We start from the raw sequence: 21,773 nt of genomic DNA on the forward strand, positions 1-21,773 counted from the left end.
TAAACGTAAAACATACTTACCAATGACAGGTTTGTTGAGATGCAATTTTCTGTGTGGACAGATGTAACTTTTTCATACGGTGGTACGTCGCAGAAATCGCAGGAGTTACAGAAATCGCGGAAGTAGCAGTGGCGGAGGAATAAGCGACTTAGGTTCCTTAACTGCGACAAATCACAGTTAAGAATAACAGATACTGAAGCGTAGCATTCACAGAAATCACTGATATCGGAAAATCGCAGTTTAGCCCATCACTAGTTCACTATAAAGCTGACGAATTAACATGTTTACATAATTATGCGTGAAACTCATGATAATTTCTATGCAATCGTCGTGCCGTAGAGTAATATCAATAGTATATAATAATTCCAAGCATGTGATTAAACCTTGGCTGTTGGCTCTGTTTATATCAATTTTGGGGCTCATCGGCGCTTTCAAAAATTTCGAACATTCGAGAACGGTGTTTGACGATGTGCCGTGAGAGTTACGCATTACAAACAATTATATATAGACGCAGGATTTGGTGATATGAATGGGTAGAGATGTTTTCCTGGTTCTTCAGCCACGGTATATGTTTCCGTAAAAGTAAATGCAATTAACAATATATATATAAATTATAATTTCCTGTCTTACATTCAGCAATTATTTGCACTTTCTCCGTTTTTAAATTATATACGGCGTTGTAACACTGAGCTACCAGTGGCGCCGCTCAGCGCCGGGAAAGGGATTTACTTCGGCGTCAGATCGATGCGCCGTTCTAATACTGAGCTACCAGTAGCGCCGCTCAGCGGCGGGAATGGGAGTTATTTCGGCGTCAGACCGCAGCGCCGAACCGGGAGTGCAGTTCTGAGGACAGGGCGGATGGTTGCACGATTCTTTCCTACTTACAGACGGAGCTGTGGTCTGACATTCTGACATTGCGAATGTCAACGCTGCCTTGCCTGCAAACATCGCAGTATCTGAGAAGAAACACGCTTCGCGTTCGTTAAGCATGTGAATCCATCTCCGCCTCCTATAATTACTCTCATTAATTAAGTTCCCTCATGCACCCGTGTCCCCCCACCCCACGCATCATTCACATTCATCACTGATTATATTTCAGATCTTCAAACAAGTTTTGGTATTTTCCACATATGGTTTTTTTTTACGAAAAATCTTCGATTATTATCATCTGCTTTTACGTAAAAATCGTAAGTTTCTAACACCAATGTGGTTTTTACAAAAATCTTTTGTTATCGTCACCTTTTTATGTATTTTAAATATCTTTGAAACGCAGTAAATGCGACCTTTGGCTGAAATGCGGTTTTTATCCGCTGCTAAGCCGCCCTCTTTGTGCGGTAATCAAACTACAATTAGCAAGAGAACACAGAATTCCTAACGTTTCTTCTCTGCACAGTATTTATTCTCACTTGTGTAGGTCATTCACATTTTTAATGGAAGAGACAGGTTGCAATGTGCCAAACCGTTTTCAGCACGAAAAAAGCGCATCACTTGTTTCTATCGTCTCAACTTAGTATCGATTGGTATGTGCTAGAAGAATGAAGGGATTAGAATGTTGTAGATATGTGACACTTGATGGTCGAGAAGAGCTGTGTCCTGTCAAGTCAGCGAGTTTGCAATGCCCAGCCGATTGCTGTATCGCGGCGTGCGGCAGGGATGACAACACATTAATTGTTAAAGAAAGCATTAGAGTGGTTTGTTTGTTCGCAGAGGACGGTTCTTAGCTTATCCTTTTAGCATTTTAGTGGTATTCGAATAGTATCCGAATATCTTTCGAGTAGTGAGCCTCGAGAGAGATTATCTCAAGAGCAGGCGCGGCTCGTGGTTTCTATATTGGGGAAGGCTGCGGCATTTATCGATTGGTGCCAACATAGACCTCGGGTTACACTACAGATTAGTCTGACATAAACAACTAAAAATTCAGGGGGAGGGGGGTGGCAGATCACTCTCTACCCATAATTTTACGTACTGTATCTTCTATAATCAGGTATTAAATATGATTAAAAGCTAACTTCGAATTAAAATCTTTGGTTAGTGTTTTTATACGTCATCATTACATATTCTGACACTGCAGCAAATCATATGAAAAGACGCGTTTTGGAGAGATCTTTAATGCGATGAATGTTAACTTTGCGGTTGCTTAATATTTTTGGTGTTTTCAGTACTAAACGTAAGGCGTTTATTGTGGTTAACCTCCAAAGCTCGAAGTTTACGAGTTCGCATGACGATACTGTAATGTTTTCGTGACGTCACAAGTCTTGTGCTGTGATTGGGTGGCATGAGCAATCCGTGCAACTGCCATATTATTTCGCATGTTTGAGAAGCGAACAGTTCGTATTTATTGTGTATTATGAAAATATGCATTTATATGAAATAGCGCACTAAAGATCTCTCCAAAATACGTCATTTTTAGTACGGTTTGTTGTGCTAAAGTACACAAAATGTGACACTGTAGCGCAACACGCTGTACCGGTACCAAAAGTGATTCGTTTCGGAAAATGTCATCACGTTTATGACTGGCTAAACATGACACTACACTTTTTTATCCACTTCACTTAATAGGCTAAGTAGGACTTAATATAAAGAATTACCTCTTATCAATTATGAATGCACTTTTGCTTACCTCAATTCATTTGTTTATAGACGAAGTCAGCTCGTCTCCCCTTCTGCGCAGCAAAGTGGTCTATGACCATTTCATTGAAATTTGGCCGATTCAATAATTCTTTTTCTAGGGAACACATTGCAAGCGCACAAAGTCTGTCCTCATTCATAGTATTGCGCATGAATGTTTTCACTCGCTTTAACGTCGAGAAGCAGCGTTCTGCCTCGCCGGTCGTCATAGGGAATGTTACTATTATTTGCAGAAGTTTTACACTTTCAGGAAAAGCTTTAGCCAGATTGTTATCGTAAAGACAGTTCAACAAGGTCAAAGCACCTGACGCCTTCATAAAATCTTTTCGGCTGTACAACACGTTCAGCTCATGACGTAGATCAGAAGACTGTAAATTGAACAAATTAACAGCTATTTTAAACTCTTTTTCCGGAAAAATAGTTTGATGTTTTGCAAACAACGATGGATCAAACAGCTGTGCAATCGATAAGTGATCATTGAAACTGAATCGTTCTCTGATCTGAGTTGTGATGAGGTCGCAAACGTTTCGTGCACACACTATTCTTGATTCTGTGAAACGTCCCCGTTTTGCAGTTGGTTCTACCTGTTCCCAGAGATCGTCAGTTTCAAGTGAGGCCCTAACTTGCTGGACAGAATCTGCAAAGTGCGAAACATATTCAACAGTTTTCACTGCATCAATATTCCTCTGCTGCAGTTGATTAAAGAGAATGTCACAGTGAGGCATGACTGTATTAAAAAAATTTAACCAGAAGAGGAAATCTTCGTCTTGCAGGAAACCCTTCAGTCCCGTGGCCTTGTTTATTGTCTTGTAATCACTGGCATCATCATCATCAATAATTCTTTCTAGGCACTCAACAATTTCCTTTTGGTATTTGTACACAGTGGTTACGCTCCGTGATTTAAAATTCCATCTGATGGACTGAGGACAGGTAGGAATACGCTTCTTCACTACTTCGTCAAGAATGGCTGTACGGCTAGAAGACCGTGAAAAAAAGGTGGAAATTCCTTCCAAGTTGCTAAAGAAGATCCGCACTTGTTTATTGCCCGTCACACAACGTTCAACAATTAAATTTAACTGATGGGCGTAACAGTGAATAAAGTGAGCATTCCTGTACACTTCTCTAATTCTAGTTTGAACTCCACTTTTATGGCCACTCATAACAGGAGCACCGTCGTAACACTGAGCTATCAGTTTTTCAGGTGTTTCTTGTACATTCATTTTCTCTAGCTCGCAGAGAACAGCTGCAGTTACATCGTCTGCACTGTGACTTTTTGGGCGTACAAAGGAAATAAATCTTTCATTTATTTGTCCCAGTAGCTCATAGCGAATTATTAGGACCAATTGTGACAAATTTGCACAGTCAGTAGTTTCATCAACTTCTATTGCGAGAAAGTTTGCCTTCGACAGTTCACTCTTGATGAGATTAATGCACACCTCATAAATTGATTCCAGGAGTTCATTTTGAATTGTCTTCGATAGGCCTAAGAAAACACGGTTTTCTGATTTCTCAATGTGCTGCTTCAAGACGCAGTCCAGTTCTGCCATAAGACTGACTAATCCTCGAAAAATTCCTGGGTTTTTGGAATCTTCTGTTTCATCGTGGCCCCTTAAGGCAAGCTCGAATTTGCCGCAAAATTTAATACAGTCTATCAGTTTACCCAGAATATACCGATTTTTTGATACATTTTCATTATATATCTTTATATTACGGCGGTAAGCACTGTCTAATTGCCACATAATGTCCACTTTCCCTAGCATTGAAAACTCAATGAACCCATTTAAATGTTTTTCTCTGGAATTATGTTTTTTCACCTTTGCGTGAAAATTCTTTAAGTCAGCGATACCAGTTTCAGTCCAGGCACTATCAGTACTATTTGTAAGAAGACAGGTGAAACAGAAAAATGCGTTTTTCACTTCACAACCACACAACCACTCAGCTGCATCGTACATTGCTCTATTAAAACTGCGTTTGTATCCTTGCCTAGATTTACACTGTTTCTGTTCTTGATTGATCGTTAGATCGGGTCTGGGTGCACCGAGTTCTTTCACTTTCATCCTGTGGCCATGTTCCAAGCTTTTACCTATTAAATTGCACACTGAATTCATGTTGCGCTGGTTTCACACTCGCCGTAATTCGCAGATATTCACAAGGAAGTAAAACTCACTAAAATCTTGCAAAATACACTCCGAAATAGAAACTTGCTAATATCACACGGTGTCAACAAAAGCAGTCAGCATCAGCAAGCACGGAAAATAAAGTAACGGGACAAATTTCGCGCGCTTTGTCCTCTAATCACTTACGAAACTCTCGCTAGATGGCAGTACTGTTATGTTACTGTAGTCTAGTGCACTCTGGCGGGATATTTGCAAACTTACTCTAAATGTGGATACAATAGCCAATGGCAGAAACAAAACTACTATGTAAAACATTATCAAAACAAAAATACTAAACGTCGATTAATGACGCATCGAGGCGTAGTAGAGATGTGCAGAGACAGATATTGGATAGCGAAGTTTCGGCCACTCTACATTCCTTTATTACATAGATAGTGGAACGTGAAAAACGTGTGGTGGTTGGTATAACACCCTTAGGCTGCAAGCTCTGAGCCTTCGGATCGCCCATAACGAGCAATGCTATGTAGAAGCCACGCCCCTAAACCGCTAATACACGCAGCTTACGGACTTTCCAAGGCGCAGCCTAAACACTACTAACCGTTCGGAAAACATTCATCAATACAAACAGTTCCAAAAACGTTGAACGTCGTTATTTTAATCGGAATGGGAAATATACGAAATTCGTCCTGATAATTTAAATTATGTAATACGTTCTTGCGAAATTTACTTTAACATATATTTTGGGGCGGCTCCGCCTCAGAGCCTTTAATTACGAGCCGCGCCTGCTCAAGAGGGTGATGAGATCGGCTCACACGTACGATACATCAACTAGTCTGCTATGGCGACAGAACTCAAATGTGTTCAAAGCAGTTCTAAGTCGTTTAGAGAGGTATTTTGAGAAGATTATCGGCTTATGAAGCAAATGATTAGTTCGCCTGTTTTTGGTGAGGTGTAGACTCAGGAAAAGCTCCGATTTATTGAAACATGAGATTAGTTTCCCCTAGTTGTGATTAATGGTGCTGAACCATGAATTTACTTTCAAAACTTTTTTTTTTTTTTTTTTTTTTTTAGAATTTGCTTTATTTACTAGCGATTCATCAAGAAGATTATCACATTTAATCACACTATGTGAGCGTGGAAGTAGTTGCCAGTGGGTAACTGATGAAAAAAAATCAAATTTGTTTCAACAAATGGAAATCTTAATCCTAAAAGCCTTTTTTTTTTAAACAGATTTAAAATTATAATCAGAAAGCACCCTCTAAATATCAAGTTACAATTTATTCAGAGGCAGAAAGAACAATTTTTGACTGTAAGAGCTTTCGGGCTGAGAACCTTGTCGCTCGTTTTTGACACGGCCGTAGTCATGACCGCTCACAACATCTTCTGAAAGATTACACTGGTGCAAATCTGCAACACACCAGATTACTTTAAACTAAAAAATTTAACAACTCACACAAGCACATAAACTATACACCCCGTGGGAGGGATGGAAATGGTACAAAACACTAACACTAAAAGATTAACTTGCCACCGAAGGTGCAACTTGATTAAAAAAAACTCTTACGGTGGAAGGGTGGCAACTTTATATGCTAAAATGACCATTTAAATAAAAACCTATGAAATGTAGTCTTACATAATATATACAAGGTTGGCCAAACATGCTCTACATTACACATATACCGCCTCTAAAGATGATAGGCAAGATAAAAACATATTTCAGGAATTCGGCCATTACACTTCAAGCAATAAATTCGTTAACACCGAATCCGACAAACATGACAGAGGCAGCTATTAACGTATGGCAGATTGACAGGGAGATTACCGAACAACCCGAACCGCAAGTTGCTCTAACACGCCCCTACACCACAAGAGAAAAACAGACCCCTAATTCATAAATAACCATCATCCCGCGGGTGGGCAAACGGAGAAGAATGGTGGGACGACCCCAAAACAAAGCGCCTGGTAACCTCACCAAGAAAACAAGTAGAATCTAACAAGTAAATGAAACAACATATCTCCAATCACTTAACTTGTAATAAACTGTGATTTCTGGAGAAGACCTGACACAGCACCGCCAAAACGCTCTTCCAGACCGTCCGCTGCCAGCCGCTTCAACGGATGCAGGAAGGCGCGCCGATCTCCCGTCTCACGGCGTCGCAGCTCGCGCCGGCCAAACCGATGTCGTGGGTTGACTCCTGTCGCTCTCATGTCGACCGCGAAGCCACTACCCCTGGCAATACGGCGCGGCCCACTGGACTCACGTGGCGAACTCACATGCGCCGCCGCTCAAGGCGGACAAGTTATCAGTGCGCGACCAACCAACCAATCGATCCAACCGCCAATGACCGTTGCCCGAGCAACTCGAGCAGACTGGCGGCCTAACGCGCAGACTCAGATGCAGGAACTCAGCCCCAACCGAGCGACCAATAGCTGTGTTCTGTTATTGGCAGAGTGGTAAGACTCTCATTTCGCCGTCTTTAAAGTTTGATCCAAACGACAGACATACTAGCACTCCGAACGACAGACAGACACTAACTGCCGCACAAATGCGAACGAGAGACAGACCAGCAACTGGTGACAAGTGACTGAGCCAGACTCACTCCGACTGACCAACTGACACTTGGCGAGCTCGTAGTGCCCCTTAAATGCAAGTGAACAGGCAACCTTTCCCCTTTCCCACCAGAGGGAGACTCCAAAGCTGCGATTGCCACAGCGGCGTCACCGCCAGAAACGGAGGGCGACTGCTTCATACAATGCGCTGTGGCGCATTCAAAACATCAATTTTTCTTCCACGGCTCCGGTGCGTTCCGCTGTTTCATAGCCTCGCGATGGTATGAAACAGTATTTCAATATTTTTGTGAGATTTTCCGTTGATGCTGTATCTGAAGAGACGTGTTCACTCGAAGTCGCTTAGTTCTTTTGTGTCTGAGGATTAAAGCACGCAATAAGGTATAGTCAGGCTGCATTGTATTATTGTGGTTGTATAGGTGTAAGCAGGCACTACGGTGTAGTGACTTAGTGATGTTTGGGTTAGGATTTATTGTGTGAGCTTTTCAGTATAGTAAATTCAGTAAATCTCATTGGACGCACTTAATGTGTAGTCTATATTAAAGAGAACCGTCGCCCTACACAACAGTTATTGCGGATGTTCACTGAGAATGTGATAGCTTGCCCCTTTGGCCCTACTCGACAAATTAAGAACCATTTAAAAGAGAGCGCGCTAATTCTCTCTGAAAGAGATCATCGAGTACTTTGTTTGGAAATTTAAATGTTAGTGGGTCGCAGAAATCAACGCCTGCAGTGGTTGAGCTTTGTCTGATTATCTGAACTTCACATAGCTGAGAAGCGGCGGTGACATATGGGTTTTTTTATTTTATTTTTTATTGTATTTCCGCTTAGTGGGGCTTTGAAGAGACAACCAACACTCGTAGAAGAAAACGCTGACTTGGAACTGTAAGTGATTTAATTGCAAGTAGTAAAGAAAACGGTTTTAAACTGACAAAGTCAGTACCCCACTTGTCCTTTATCTCCAAACTATACACGAAAAAATAATCAGAGGCTTATTTGAAAACAGACTAATATCTGGAATATATCTTTTCCGAATAAAGTAACTGCAAAAGCCAATAAAGAACTGGAATATTGCTAAAAACAAAGTTGAAGGAAATTAAAGATAAGGTGTGGTAATTTCCATGAAAGACTTGTAAAGAAAAGAAAGATAATTGATCGTTGGCAGGGGAAGCCTCTTATGGAAAGCTGATTAACTATAAATGAAAAGTTATTTCATTTAACTCTGAAAGATTAATATTAACGAAATAGAGTCAATGATATTGTAGAGGTTATCGTTGATTGACAACGAGACATAAACAGTATACAATTATATCTTTGCCTTGTGAACGTATTCTCCAATATGGGTTGCTGTAATTGGTAGGGTAGAAACATCATTCCTACTCCGCACATAGCCTAGACTCCAGCATTTAGTATTTTTTCTGGTGTTTGATACCAGATTTCGGGGTAGTTCATCTTTCGAACCTAGTGATAGTCAGATGCGTTCTTGTAATTAATATCCAGATAGCTATCACCGACCTGACTATACCACAAGAAGTGTTTTGTGTCCATCCTGTCGTACATAGTGACGTCGTAGCGGGCGGTAGTGCAAATTTATAGCGCGAACGTAACGTCGTGTTAGTACAGACGATTATTTCGTCACACAGACTACGTCGTTGAGTGTAGGCAGGATGTTGTCAAGACAGTTATTACGAGCTTGGGCTACATTGTCCGACGTTGCTTTTCACATACGTATTACAGGCTGTTTCTACAGTACATGTCCTACGATTAAAATGATGCACAAAGTTGGCGTTAGAGGCATCTAAAGGACGGCGCTGTACAAGGTGCCCCTTTTAATGAACATCGTCCTCTTTTTCAGTCCCTTTTGACTATTCTTTTCTCCTTGTCGTTACACGTTGGTCTTTCCGATTTTAATTTTAAAAAAATGAAAAAAGAAGAAATACAACATTCAACATATTTTATGTAAACAGCATCACCATGACACAGTTATCTTCTTATACTTCAAAAAGTACTGTTTTTAAGATTTGGGTGGTTAAGTTTCATGGTTCAAATGGCTCTGAGCACTATGCGACTTAACTTCTGAGGTCATCAGTCGCCTGGAACTTAGAACTAATTAAACCTAACTAACCTAGGGACATCACACACATCCATGCCCGAAGCAGGATTCGAACCGGCGACCGTAGCGGTCGCTCGGTTCCAGACTGTAGCGCCCAGAACTGCACGGCCAAGTTAAGTTTCATAGTAATGTCATTATTTACATCGGAAGAGTGGGATACTCAGATGCTGGGTAGCCACACCAGCTCAATTGTGGCGAGTGGGATGAAATAGTACTTAAAAGAATTTATTTCGTGACCGTTCATTAGAGGGTATACTGTTTAAGATGAGACATCAGAAACTTTCCCTCGGACATTCAACGTAAACCCCAGGACTGCAAGTATTACCTCCAGCCTTTACCTGAAATTGGAAATAGCATCAATAAACGTTGTTCCGTCAAATACAGTTGTCTGTCTCGTTCTCTTACTATTTCAGAGTAATGAAGGAATTTTTCCGAAACTAGTGAGCAAAAAAGGGAAAGAGAGAAAATACAGGGCGAGCACAAGATCTTTCCCTGACTATGAAAATTTTATTTTCCTCAGTTAAACTACAATTTGCGAAGCAACCGCACGGAAATGTGGACGTGTGTCGTAGACTACCATTTACAATAAACAGCATTTCCACGTGTGGGATAATTGCTAAGAAATAAATTTTTGTGTTCAGGCAATGACTTCACGCTCTCTTTGTATTATGCTGGTTATTCACGTAATGTTCCCAAGATGAAGCTTGAATAGTTTCTTTGAAAAATATGAAATGCTATTCGGAGTTTAGATGAAATGGAAGGAACACTTTGCTAAATCTGTTATTAATATTTGTTTTTGGTTTTTAGGCGGTTTCCCACATATGGGTTTGCCATATCTAGGTGGGATCCCGTCATGGCACTCTGAGATGGAGGCGCAGAAATGAAGTAAAAATTTTATTTAATATAGTTATTTTTTTATTTAGAACAGAATGACATGGAGCTTGTTGTGGCAGAAGTAGTTGGTACACCATATTTTTCGGAAGATTTCACCTTTCTCAGCAAGTCTTTTTTCTTCTTTTATGTACTTATGAAACTCCATGCAAGTCAGTCTGTAGCTAAACTGGTACCTTAAGAATGATTGAGCACAGTCCCTGGCAGCAGTCGATTTCTTTCATCAGTCCACTGGTCCGACATCAGCGAAAATTCTCTTTTCACAGTGGCGTTGTGTGCGGGAACAGAAAACAAATACACGCACTATTTTAGCAGCTGGCGTCTGTGTTCAGGATTTGCGGTTTCCGCGAGAAAGTAAATCCACCTTTCTTCCACGCAGTGTTTAGACTTTCAGTCTGCCAAGTCACGCTTAGTTTCCAAAAAAAGCTTTTCAGATACATATATTCATGAAAACAATTGTCGCCCGAAATATTCGCACCCTTATTATTCAGGTATACAATAGTGCTCTCATTCACGACCCAATCTGGGGTTCAAGTAGCGCCATCCAATCAGATACTTCATATTTGCTAAAAGAAATATCTTTTTTCTGCGAGTAATCAAATGCTATGGTATAAAAATCCATTGTGTCTTCCTCAGATTTCGAAATCAAATTAATTATTTCTCGATTAGGGTTCTCATTCTTTCATTTGTTCAAATTCCTCCTGGTTTGCATGCCAATAAAACTGGCAATCTTGCTTTCATTCAGACACCTTTGACGATGAACATATTTCTTACTTCATCTACTGAGACTTTATTCATTTTCCACGCTATGATAAGTTTATTGCACAATAACGCTTTAGTGATCGGAGTACAAGTCAATATGGTCTTCACGCTCTATATGCCCGCAGTAAACACTTCAAACATTACTGACTTGCTCTCGATCTTCGTATTACGTTTAGAAAGAATCGTCAGTTCGCTATATCGCTATTCAAATGGGAACTGCCTGATTCTTGCACGTCACGCTGCTTAAAGCAGTTCCAGCCCTGTACTACTGGAGAAGTCTGGTATTTTTTCAAATGATGGTGCTTCATCTAGAACAGCGCTTCCCAACCTTTTCAGCTGGCGGACCCCTTCTGCAGTCGAAAATCCATGGCGGACCCCTAGTCAGTCAAGAGCACAGTAACTGAAAGCTTCTTAATGTAAGTGCCATGTTCCCCATGACCCCCCCCCCCCCCCGCACCCCCCCCCCCCCCCCGAAGTATCAATAGTCTGTGGTTTAGAGATGACTGAAAACAACTTGAAATTAACGATCCAATATTAATTCCCATTTGGTATTTGAAATTTTACACAATGGAGCTGTCTTCCTTCAAGGGCAATCAACGTCACGTCCAAACTGTTCACTGTTGACAAGCTGCCGCTTATGGTCTGTTCACTTCCACTATTTGGTTACTGCTGTGTAAGGAGCATGCATATGTGTGTGTGTGTGTGTGTGTGTGTGTGTGTGTGTGTGTGTGTGCGTGTGTGTGTGTGTGTGTGGTTTTTCGTGAAATCCGAAGAAAATATTCAAATGTATGTAAAGTCTTCCTTTGGTCGTCCTCCCTCCTCTTTCATTTCAACTGGAAACTTCCCTTGTTGTGTAGGCGATGGAGAAACTGCACCCTTCTTCAATGATCCTGACTTCAGCCACCGATCCAATCTTAGAAGTAATAAACTGGTTAAAAATCGACTTATGAAATAGGTAGCGCACTGACAAAGCAAGTTTAACATTTAATGATGCCTGGGGCCACATACGTGCCAGCGAGCGCTGTCATTGGTCGACAAAGCTCGCTCCGCGCATGCGTAAAAGATTTCAGCGCATCTAGCGCCGTGACTTGGGAATACGACCTGAAGTAAAAGTACACACGTTTTTCACACGAAAAAAAAAACACAGCGATGAATTTGATTTTCACATTTTTATTCAATAATTTCACTCATTATTTTACACTATTTGGTGAAAGGTGGCCGCGGACCCCCTAGAAAGAGCCGGCGGCCCCTAAGGGGTCCGCGGACCACAGGTTGGGAAGCCCTGATCTAGAAGATGCTTGTATCGTCGATACAGGATACGCAACATGCAGCGCCATCTGTGGCACGACCTCGTCAACATAAACCTGTTAATAAATAAAACTAACTGACAAGGTAAACTCTCAATCGCACCTCTGGCAGATTTAGTGGTAAGATGACCCAGTGAACAGCCTGTCAAAACTTGGACGCAGATCAAGCACGAGAACAAGAAGAAGGTATACCAATCTTAAGAAAAAAAACGCAAAATAGAACTATTGGACGCTCGAAGGACAAGACATACAACAGAGAGTAGCTCTGTATTCAAATTTGTCCTGTGTTGTGGTGTAACGCCCGTTTACAACAGTGAGGTGTAAGTAAGGGACCTATAACGACAGCTGATTCTACACAACTACTCTATTAGCAACCGAAACGTAGTGGCTTTCGAATGGGAACCGCAAACCTTTGATGACAAGGCAACAAGTCAACCGAGCCCTCCGCCGTGAAACACATCTGGTATGTCACACACGCCACTAGTGACAATACGTGTGTGACATGACAGGAATCTCTTACCGACACACCTAATTTGTATGCCTGGTAAGTGAGTGAGATGTGGCACCTTATCCAATTTAGGTGTTCATTAGAATGTGAGTGTAATCACTCTCAAGGAAATGATGAAAACACAATGGTTCGTCGCATAAACTGCAACAGATGAACGTAACAGTTGCACAATCACACAGTTTCTCCATGCTCTGTCAAAACATATATTTTAACGTTTTGCCACGCGGGATTAGCCTAGCGGTCTCAGGCACTGCAGTCTTAGACTGTGCGGCTGGTCCCGGCGGAGGTTCGAGTCCTCCCACGATCATGGGTGTGTGTGTTTGTCCTTAGGATAATTTAGGTTAAGTAGTGTGTAAGCCTAGGGACTGACGACCTTAGCAGTTAAGTCCCATAAGATTTCACACACATTTGAACATTTTTTAACGTTTTTGAAGTTGCGTTGCGTTTTTAAACTTTTGGCGGCCGGAGTGGCCGTGCGGTTCTAGGCGCTGCAGTCTGGAACCGAGCGACCGCTACGGTCGCAGGTTCGAATCCTGCTTCGGGCATGGATGTGTGTGATGTCCTTAGGTTAGTTAGGTTTAATTAGATCTAAGTTCTAGGCGACTGATGACCTCAGAAGTTAAGTCGCATAGTGCTCAGAGCCAATTTGAACCTAGTTAAGACGTAATGCTACCTGCTATGGAAGATTTTTCCACGAATTTATCGTGAACTGAAAGTCATAATCTAACACCAATCTAGGAACTTGCACACTAGGCCTAGATTGTAAAGTGACTAAATAATGCTAGAGGCAAAGTTTTAGTAAAGTCGAGCCTGGCTCTGGAGGGCAAGTGCGCAATGTGTGGGCAGACATGACGTGGGACTTACCTCAGATCAGACGAAAATACAATTGTTGTCAGAAACCTGAAGAAAGGCACATATCAGTAAATAGAAATTGGAACTATGTATTTGGTGAAAGAGACTGGTGAAATCCAGCACGAACCAAAATCCAGTTTAGACTGAACTGAATACGTTAGTGCTTGTGTACTAACCGAACAGTTACTTTAAACAGTGTAAAAAACTGTGAATGTGAAACTGTTACTACGGATAGTGAAGTGCAAGTACTGAACGTTCAACAGCGATGAGTATGCCAAGCGCCAAAATTATGCACGAAGAACTGTGAGTGGTCTTATAATTGTGAACTGGTAACGTCAAATGAACCCAGAACCAATATTTTCGGGAGAGAGTGTATTTTCATTGAATACAACAAAGTGAGTTTGGAATGTGATGCGCGGACTGTTGCAGAAACAGCAACTGCAGAATCGTCATCATCAGTGTTCTCCAGGCTGCCCGGTCTTCTGCCATCCTCTTCAGGTCTGCATAATTTCCTCTTCCCCTTATGTCGTCTATCATCTTGTATCTCCCTCTTCCTTTAAGTCTTCTCCAACAAACCAGTCCTTCCAAAGCATCTACTAGCAAGCATTCCCTTCTCAATGAATGTCCCAACCAGTTCTTTTTCCTTTCTCTTACAACCTTCAGCAGACATCTTCTCTCACCAACCCATTACAATACTCTTTCATTACTCACTCTTTACATCCAGCTTATTCTCTCCATTCTCCTCCACATCCACATCTCAAATGCTTCTAACCTTTTTTCACCCTCTCGTCTCAGCGTCCATGTTTCTGCCCCATATAGTGCCACACTCCAGACAAAACGTTTGCCAAGCCTTTTCCTTAGTCCTTTATCTAATTGGCACATAAGAGTCTCCTCTTTCTGTTGAATGCCTCCTTCGCTATGGCAATTCGAGTTTTCACCTCCTGGTGACATCTCGAGTCTGCAGTTACTGTGCTTCCAAGATATTTAAAGCACTTACTATTGTAATATTGGACAGCCTGCGTCTTGTACTGATGACCATACTCTTTGTTTTTACTGTGTTTATCTGCATCCCATATTCCACACAAGCTTCATTCAGATCTTTCAGCATGTTATTCACTGTCTGCTCACTTTCTGCCAGTAATACCATGTCATCAGCAAATCTAATACACTCTGTTCTCTTTCCACCAATACATATTCCTCTTTTCCCATCTAAGATTTTCACAATAATCTCTTCAAGGTATACGTTACACAACAGTGGGGAAGGCAACAACCTTGTCTAACATCTCGTCCAAGCTGCTTCCTTCTGTCATTTCATTTCCAATCCTTATCCTTACTTTCTGGTGTAAATATTGATTCTGTATCAGTCGTCTCTCTTTCCAATCTACTCCTTTCCTCTTCAAAATATCCATCAGCTTGTTCCACTGAACTCTGTCAAAAGCCTTTCCTAAATCTGTAAAAACAGCTAAGATTTCTCTACCATTTTTCATATATCTTTCCCCTATAGTTCTTAACAGGCCAATAGCATCTCTTGTTCCTTTTCCTCTTATAAATCCGAACTGATCCTCTGCAATCCCTCTATCCAGCTTGCCATATAATATCCATATAAAAACAACTGAAGAAGTAACGAATGTTTCGTGCTGAACTCGTATGTGGACGCCTAAAAGTGCATGCTAGTGCAGTGGAAACATTAAGTGATCTTAACAAAACCAAAAGTGACGTATAACGAAAACTGTGTCGTATCTAAATGGTAATCTAGGAAAAAGATCCGTGTCATGTTGTTCTGCAACACAATGCTAGCTTGACGCTCGGAAACGTGAAAGCTTCACAACTGTCGCATTAATAAACGTTCCTCTCCCGCTAGCCCCAACGTCTGCAGCGGGACGGAAATATTACGTTGTATACGTGTGTGTTTCATGTACGACGCCGGAGATGCGTAGCTGAGCTGAATCCTGTCGCGAGCTCAGGGTGACGGGGGCTGAGAGGGGGGGGGGGGGGGGGGGGGGCGGTCCCCATCCCACCCCGTCACGCCCGGCCGCAGACAGACGCGCATCGCCTGCTGCGCGGTCGATCAGCTGATTCTGACGTTCCACGCCGGCGGGAGCCACACCTATGCCCAGCGAGCGCTGACCTCTCCGTCGCCGCAGGGACCCACAGTGCAGACCACACCTACCGGCGCTCCCACGAGCTGAACGCCATGACGTAGAACACCAGCAACACCGCAACAAATAGCTACAGAAACTGTGATACTGTCTCATACACGAGGTTTGTCTGGAAAATACGTATAAAAGTTGAATAATAACTTTACTTTACAATTATTCAGGTATTACAATATGGTCTCCTTCAAAGTACTCGCCCTGAGACGCTATACACTTCTGCCAACGCCGTTTCCACTGTTGATAACATTGCTGAAAGTCTTCAGTTGTGATGTTGTTCAGTTGCCGTGTCGCTTTTGCCTCGATGGCTTCCACATCTCCCAAGTGCAGCCCCCGAAGCATCATTTTGCATTTCCGGAACATGAAGTCACACGGGGCAAAATCTGATGAATAAGGCGGGTGGTCTGTCACGGTGATTGAGCTTCGTTCCAAAAACTAGCGCACAACGAGCGACGCGTGAGCGGCCGCATTGTCGTGATGAAGGATCCACCTGCCCCCATTTGCCAACTCCGGTCGAACTCGGGCCACACGAGCTCTGAGACGTGTCAGAACTTCAACGTAAAAATTTACGTTCACTCTCTGGCCAGGAGGGACAAATTCCTTGTGAACAAGGCCCCTAGAATCAAAGAAAACAATCAGCATTGCCTTCACATTGGACCTCAATTTTCGCGACTTTTTTGTTCTCGGTTCTCCTGTTAGTTTCCTTTCCTTGCTTTGAGTTTTGAGCTCCACATCGAATTCGTAAAACCAGGACTCGTCTCCAGTGATGACTCGGTTGAGAAAGTCCCCTCGTTCCTCTGCTTCCAACCTATCATCACAGCACACGACCTTCTTTGCTTTCTGTTCTGGCGTCAAGAGCTTCAGTACGATTTTCGCACACAGTTTCTTCATTTCAAGTTTTTGTGTCAGGATTTCGTGAACGATTGTTTTGGGGATTGACAGCTCGTCAGCAATCATTCTGACTGTCAATCTACGGTCTTTAAGAACACGAGCCCGAATTCGTTCAACATTTGCATCGGAACTCGATGTCGACGGGCGTCCTGGGCGAGGGTCATCGTTCACTTCTTCTCGGCCATCCCGGAACCTTTTTAACCACTTGCTCATGGTTGGTTCCTTCAGAGAATTGTCTCCGGAAACCTGTTTCTGACACTCAAAAATCTCACGGCTATTCTTGCCTAGCTTTGCAAGAAACTTGATGTTGACGTGCTGTTCTTCAATCAGCGAGAGCTCCATGCCGACGGCAGGTGAAAAATGGGTTTCCGGACAAACCTCGTACAAAAATTCTCTCACGGTGTATCTATTGTCGTTATAATTTCATTTCTTTTGCATACTGTCACAAATAGGTACTCATTAACATATGCTCATTCAAAAATCTGAACTGACATCGTATAAATAATTAATTGACAACAGCCAAAGCGGGTTAGTCTGTCGCTCCGCCTAGGTTTTCCCTAGGGTTTTCCTCAAGCCGCGCCGAATGGGGAGCAAACAGTTAATACTCCTGGGACTGTATAAATATGAGTCTTACTTGTAGTTATGTGCCAACGAACATTGCATAAGCTGCAACAGCCAAAATAAGCAGCCACAACGATGATAACCCAATCTACCAAATGTTTAAAATAATATATGATGAATTTCAACTTCATTGTATATTATTTTCATTTAGTTCCTGACTACATTGTAAACAATTGCGTACGAAATCAAATGGTTCAAATGGCTCTGAGCACTATGGGACTTAACATCTATGGTCATCGGTCCCCTAGAACTTAGAACTACTTAAACCTAACTAACCTAAGGACATCACACACATCCATACCCGAGGCAGGATTCGAACCTGCGACCGTACCGGTCACGCAGATCCAGACTGAAGCGCCTAGAACCGCACGGCCACACCAGCCAGCTATACGAAATCCTTTTGTGTAAACAACTCCATTTGTGTTATTTGTTGTATCAATCTAATGTGAAATAACATTGTGACCATTATGATAAAATGTGACCCATGTGAAATGAAACCTGTAAAAACTGTGTGTGTGGACACTGTGGACGTAAAGTTGGAAATGTTAATGACAAAAAAGAACTAATACGAACACTTTGTGTTGTAGTAGAAATATTACAAAAACTTGAAAGTGGTACTTCCAAAAAACGTTTAATATTGGATTATACGTGAACATTAACCGCTCAGGCAGTATGTAAAGTTCTCTCATGTGTATTATTATTATTATTATCATATAAAATTCTTTGCGTCATTTTCGAGTGCAAAGAATAAAAAAGATGCACTCTGTCAATAACGGGCCACATAGATGGAAAAGGAACCATCTTTTGTCATCTTTAATCCGTTATCACTCTCTCTCCATTTTGTCTTCGATGCGAGTAATCAGACATCTTGGCGAGTGCTGTTGCGTGTAGGCATTATTGTACTTGTAAGCAGGTAATATATCAGTTCCATGCTGTTATTCAGTTTTAATTGTAAGAGGTGAGCCCTATCTCATGTCCGCTTCCTTTGAATATCAACAATTCAAGGTATTTTCAGCGCAACAATTGCAGCCACAGCCGCCATTACGCGGCAATTTTAATTTATGATATTAGTGGAAACGAATTATTCGCCAGCTTCAATTAAAATACACATTTTTTCCACAGCCGACAGCCGCTGCAACGGAAGACATAGCTTTAAGATTTTTATTTTCAGTTTAACAGCCGAGTTCCAGAGCCACGACTCAGACTGCAATGGATTACGAAACAAAATGAGAAATTATTGTCTCGCTCGTGTGTGGGCAAATGCAAATAATAATCAGAAACCTTATGTTTGAGCAGAAACGTTTAGTTGAGACAAAAACCTAAAAAAAGTTTATTTCATTTCTATCGTGTCACAAGATCAGTGTGTCTTACAATTATTAATGTGATTAATGATTTTGCAAAGGGTTAACTTTCATTGAACAAACCATCTTACAAATCCAATTTAATTCAAATCAAAGAAAAAATCAAAATTAAACTAATAACCAAATTAGCAATTAATTCTGAGAAAAGTCCACCACGTACTAACGACAATCGTGTAAAAAGAAAAAGAAAAATATTTCATATGATCATAAAACACGCGCGACCATCTCGAAGGACACGATTTATTGACACAGTCAGCACGAATTCAGAAAATATTGGTCTTGTGAAACACAATTAACTCCATATACTCACGAAGTAATGAGTGTTATAGATAGGGGATGTCAAACTGATTCCATATTTTTGGATTTGCAGCAGGCTTTATACACAGTTCCTCACAAGCGTCTTCGAACAAAACTGCCTGCCTACGGAATATCGCCTCAGTTGTACGACTGGATTCGTGATTTCCCGTCAGAGAGGTCACAGTTCATAGACAGAAAGTCATCGAGTAAAACAGAAGCAATATCCGACGTTCCCCAAGGAAGTATCAAAGGCTCTCTATTGGTCCTGATCTATATTAATAACATAGGAGTCAATCTGAGTAGCCGTCTTAGGTTGTTTCCAGATGATGCTGTAATTTACCTGTCTTGTAAAGTCATCAGATGATCAAAACGACTTGCAAAATGATTTAGATAAGATATCTGTGTGGTGCGAAAAGTGGCAATTGACCCTGAATAAAGAAAGTGTGAAGTTCTTCACATGAGTACTAAAAGAAATCAGCTAAATTACGATTATGCGATAAGTCACACAAATCTGAAGGCTGTAAATTCAGCTAAATATTTAGGGATTACAATTACAAATAACCTAAATTGGAACGATCACATAGGTAATACTGTGGCTAGAGCAAACCAAAGACGGATTCATTGGCAGAACACTTACAAGGTGCAACAGGTCTACTAAAGAGACTGCTTACACCACACTTGTCTGCCCTATTCTGGAGTACTGCTGTGCGGTTTGGGACCCGCATCAGGTGGGACTGACGGATGACATCGAAAAAGTACAAAGAAGGGGGAGCTCGTTTTGTATTATAGCGAAATAGGGGAGATAGTGTCACAGACATGATACGTGAATTGAAGTGGGAATCATTAAAACAAAGGCGTTTTTCGTTGCGACGGGATCTTGTCGTGAAATTTCAATTACCAGTTTTCTACTCTGATTGTGAAACCATTCTGTTGGTACTCACCTACGTATGGAACAATGATCATCACGATAAAATAAGAGAAATCAGGACTCGCACAGAAAAATTTAAGTGCTCGTTTTTCCCACGTGCCGTTCGAGAGTGGAACAGTAGAGACAGCTTGAAAGTGGTTCATTGAACCCTCTGCAAGGCACTTTATTGTGAATAGCAGAGTAATCACGTAGATGTAGATAGATGTCCCCATCCCACAGAGATATTCTGCTGCCTACCCAACTAATGTGATATCCTTGTCTGCCCCTATTCCACCCCTGCTCCGAAAAAAGTGCCCCAGAGTACTTACCCTGCAATAGATGCTAAACCTGAACCATACTACAACGTGCACCAGTCCTGTCCCAGGCATCTCTCATCCAGTGTTGGATTTACATATAGGCCCACTAGGCACAGGTGGGCGGCACCTTAAGGGGGGCGACAGATTTTGCTCTGTTCTCATTTGAACCTTTTGTTGTTGTTGTTGTGGTCTTCAGTCCAGAGACTGGTTTGATGCAGCTCTCCATGCTACTCTATCCTGTGCAAGCTTCTTCATCTCCCAGTACCTACTGCAACCTATAGCCTTCTGAATCTGTTTAGTGTATTCAACTGTTGGTCTCCCTCTACGATTTTTACCCTCCACGCTGCCCTCCAGTACTAAATTGGTGATCCCTTGATGCCTCAGAATATGTCCTACCAACCGATCCCTTCTTCTGGTCATGTTGTGCCACAAACTCCTCTTCTCCCCAATTCTATTCAATACCTCTTCATTAGTTATGTGATCTACCCATCTAATATTCAGCATTCTTCTGCAGCACCACATTTCGAAAGCTTCTATTCTCTTCTTGTCTAAACTATTTATCATCCATGTTTCACTTCCATACATGGCTACACACCATACAAATACTTTCAGAAACGACTTCCTGACACTTAAATCTATACTCGATGTTAACAAATTTCACTTCTTCAGAAACGCTTTCCCTCCCATTGCCAGTCTACATTTTATATCCTCTCTACTTCGACCATCATCAGTTACTTTGCTCCCCAAATAGCAAACCTCATTTACTACTTTAAGTGTCTCATTTCCTAATCTAATTCCCTCAGCATCCCTCAACTTAATTCGACTACATTCCATTATCCTCGTTTTGCTTCTGTTGATGTTCATCTTATATCCTTCTTTCAAGACACTGTCCATTCCTTTCAGCTGCTCTTCGAGGTCCTTTGCTGTCTCTGACAGCATTACAATGTCATCGGCAAACCTCAAAGGTGTTATTTCTTCTCCAAGAATTTTAATACCTACTCCGAATTTTTCCTTTGCTTACCTGTACTGCTTGCTCAATATACAGATTGAATAACATCAGGGAGAGGCTACAACCCTGTCTCGCTCCCTTCCCCACCACTGCTTCCCTTTCATGTCCCTCGACACTCATAACTGCCATCTCGTTTCTGTACAAATTGTAAATAGCCTTTCGTTCAATGTATTTTACCCCTGCCACCTTCAGAATATGAAAGAGAGTATTCCAATCAACATTGTCAAAAGATTTCTCTAAGTCTACAAATGTTAGAAACGTAGGTTTGCCTTTCCTTAATCTATTCTCTAAGATAAGTCGTAGGGTCAGTATTGCCTCACGTGTCCCAATATTTCTACAGAATACAAACTGATCTTCCCGAAGGTCGTCTCCTACCAGTTTTTCCATTCGTCTGTAAAGAATTCGTGTTAGTAATTTGCGCCCGTGGCTTATTAAACAGAAAGTTCGGTAATTTTCTCATCTGAACCTTTT

Source organism: Schistocerca serialis, chromosome 11, assembly GCF_023864345.2.
Source record: "Schistocerca serialis cubense isolate TAMUIC-IGC-003099 chromosome 11, iqSchSeri2.2, whole genome shotgun sequence".
Lineage (NCBI taxonomy): Eukaryota > Metazoa > Arthropoda > Insecta > Orthoptera > Acrididae > Schistocerca > Schistocerca serialis.